Raw genomic sequence first — 3,753 nt, 5'->3', positions numbered from 1 at the left:
CTTCGGGGAGTGACCTTGTTACTCAGAGGAACTGTGTAAAATGTTTTCATTTTCAGAAAAGGCAAGATTTCTCAAGCCCCACACAGGAGAACACCTGAGTTTGGAGAGAAAGTAGGCCGAGAAAGGAAAACCCGTAAGAAGAGAAACCCCAGGGCCCTGAGCTAGGGCTTCTGGGCTGCAGAGGGATGTTCCCATGCTTGGTCTCCCGAGGTGCTCCAGCACTCTCTGCTGTTTTTCTGGCTGGTTATCCCTTCCCGGGCATAGACAGGGTGGAAGCCTCCTTCTTCTGCCACTTTTGTGATTTTCTGGTTTTAATTTGATTTTTTTACTAGATAATGTATTGACATCATTTAATCGGGATATACACAATCTACAGGTGTGGTGGTGCACACCTGTAATCCCCACACTCTGGGAGACTGAGTCAGAAGGGTCACAAATTCAAGCCCATTCTGGGCAATTTAGCACATATACTGCCTCAAAATTAAAAAATTGTAAATAAGCCAGGTGTGGTAGACAGGAGGATTGCTGGAATTCAAGACCAGCCTGGATCACAGTGACACCTTGTCTCTAAACAAACAAAGATGTCTCTATATAAAATACACTGGGGATATAGCGCAATATGAAGTGAAGGCCTTGAGTTTAATGTCCATTTCACACACACACACACACACACACACACACACACACACACACACGCATTACCATAGAAAATTGCCTTCATCCATTTTCATCTCCCTAATTGTAACTACCAATAGAATTTTTTTATCTTTATCCTTCCAGTAATATTTTACATATGTATAGGTCAATATGAATAATTAGTCTTTTGTCCTTGCTTTTCTATCAAATGGTAGTAAAATATATCTGCCTTGCTTACTAAAATCCAACTGCCTATCTGTGATCCTTCCAGATCAATGCACAAAAGCTTCCTATTTAAGTATACTCCATCTCATGGACGTTCCATAATCCATGAAACTGTCTAGTGCTGGACATCCAGATCTCTCCCTTCCTCCCTCAACTCTTTCCTTCATTTTACTTCTGAGGATTGAACCCAGGGCCTTCACCCTGAGGTACATTCCCAGGCCCTTTGGAGATCCCAGTACCGGGGATTGTACTCAGGACCTTGCATTTGTGAGGCAGGTACCATGCCACTCAGCTAAATCCCAAGCCCCCCAGTCCTTTTTTATTTTTATTTTTTTGAGACAGGGTCTCCCTAAGTCATTAAATTGCCCAGGCTAGGTTTGAACTTGTGATCCTCCTGCCTCAACCTTCCAAAGTGCTAGGATTACAGGTATGTGCCACTGTGCCCAGTTTTCACGAATAGATGCTTCTGTGACCAATGACTAACCCATTCATTTCGCACGTGTGAAGGTATATTTGTGGGATAAATATCTACTAAGAGAACTGCTATTTTCAAATTTGGAAAACATTGCCAAATTGCCTCCACAGGCATCTTGCTCATTTACCCTCTCACCGTCATTTTTGGTGGCCTGCCTCTGGGCAGTCACCCTAACAACTGGCCCAAGGGAAAGAGTGCTCCTGGACCAGAGAGGTCGTCCAACTCTGGACAGATGCGCACAGTGCCCCAGCGAACATGACCAAGGCCTCAGCTCCCATGACTTTTACTCCGAGCTCTTGGAAGCAGGCGGTGAGCACTGGCCTCTGAGCCCACCGCAGTCAGGCCGCCCCCCAGCCTCCCCGCCCCGGCTGCTCCTCCTGCGCTGGCACTCCAGAGATGCCGTCTCTGAGTCTGGAAGAATCATGACCCGTGACTGAGAAGATGTGGCTGGCAAGGCCAAAAGAGGCAGGGGCCACCCAATATAGTTCAGTAGCAGGGAAGTGCTCTCCCTCCCTGGCGGGTTGCAACATGTAGTCCTATAACCAACACACTGGGAGAGTGTGTGTGAGAGTGTGTGTGTGTGTGTGTGTGTGTGTGTGTGTGTGTGTGTGTGTGAGAGAGAGAGAGAGAGAGAGAGAGAGACTTGGCCAGGAGAAGCCAAGCAGAGTATATGATTGTGGCCTTTCCTTTGTCTAACAATACAGTTATAAAGACACACACACACACACACACACACACACACACACACACACACACGAGGCCTTGCTCATACTGAAGCCCATGCTCTACCATTGAGCTGTACGCCCAGCCCCCAAATTGTGGCTTTATTCTATCTTTTTTTTTGTTTGTTTGTTTTGTTTTTTTTTTTTTTGTCAGTACAGGGGATCGAACTCAGAACCTTACATCTGCCAGGCAGGCACAGCACCACTGAGCTTCATCCCCAGCCCTATTCTACCGTTATTAGTCTACTTGCTTTGCTTTAAATTTTTTATACCTGTAATCTCAGCACTGTAGGAGGCTGAAGCAGGGAAACTGCAAGTTTGGGCCCAGCCTTGGCAACCTAACAACTTAGCGAGAACTGTCTCAAAGAATAACAAGGGGCTGGGGATATAGCTTAGTGTGGAGTGCTTGGGTCAGTCCCCTGTATTGTAAAAAAAAAAAAAAAAAAAAAAAAAATTGGAAGGAAGTAAAAGCCAGGCAGATTTTATTCACATCTCTGTAACCTGCAGTGACTATCCACTCACTGAAACACAAAAGCCCAGAGAAGAAATGGGCTTTTCTACCATCTCACTGTCAAGGTCTATTTCCAACAGTGTGTGGGGCCCCCAGGAGAAGGCTCTTCTTCCAGAGCTCCGCCCCTCACGCCCAGCCAGACTGCGGCTGGTGCCAGCTGCTAGTCTGTCCCCCAGGCTCCCAGAATGGACCAGCAGATGGGAGACTCCAACAACACAGTTTGTTTGTCCCTTTGTCCTACATTATGCGGCCCAGCTGACCCCACATACGTCTGACTGTTTCCAAGGTCTGATCCAGAGGAATATGAAGGAAAGCAGAGGATGCCATTCCCTGGAATCCAGTACTCAGACACCCAAGGGCTGGCCTGGGTCAAGAGCTTACGCTGGTGCTCCACTCAGCCGCTCCCCCCTCACCTCCCCTGGGGCACGTGCTGAGGAAAGGGCTGCTGGTGCCTGAGGGGACAGGCAGCAAGGGTGACCTGTCCTCCAGCAGGAACACCGGTACCTCAGGATCGACCCCTCCAACTAAGAAGGCCGTGTGAGCTGCGCATAGGGATATACAAAGAGGATCGCAAATTCAAGCCCAGCCTGGGCAATTTAGCAACTTAGCAAGATGCTGTGGCAAAAATTATAATAAGTAAAAATAAAAAGGACTTGGTACGTAGCACAGTGTGAAGGCCCTGGGTTCAATTCCCAGTATGTGAGTGGGGGAAGAGGTGGGGTGAGGGAGAAGCATTACTGCCCGGATAGGAGGCAAGGAAAAGAAGTCAAAGTCTGGAGACTGCCAGTACCCAGGCACCATGGTTTGTAATAGCTAAATCTTGGAAACAGCCCAAGTGCCCAGCAACTGACAAATCGATAAAGAAGTTGTGGTTTTTTAAAAAATATAATGGGGTATTCCTCTGCCATGAAGAAGGATGAGCTTCAGACATTTCTTGCTAAATGGATGAACTGAGACCACACTCTTAAGTGAAATAAATTGGACACACATGTTTAAATACCAATTGTTTCTCTGGAGTGAGAAAATGAAAGTGGAAATGAAGGCTAAAATGTACAACAGACATTGGGAAATGAGAAGGAAATGTTCAAAGGGGAAGAGAGGGAAAAGGGAGGAAGGGACACAAAAAAGTGAAAATAGAAGGAAAAATGGAACAAAGCCTTTTTTTTTTTTTTTTTTGGTTTTTT

Source organism: Fukomys damarensis, unplaced genomic scaffold, assembly GCF_012274545.1.
Source record: "Fukomys damarensis isolate Sample0158 unplaced genomic scaffold, DMR_v1.0_HiC HiC_scaffold_18, whole genome shotgun sequence".
Lineage (NCBI taxonomy): Eukaryota > Metazoa > Chordata > Mammalia > Rodentia > Bathyergidae > Fukomys > Fukomys damarensis.
The sequence above is the reverse complement of the archived record's forward strand: the minus strand, read 5'-3'. Positions refer to the sequence as shown.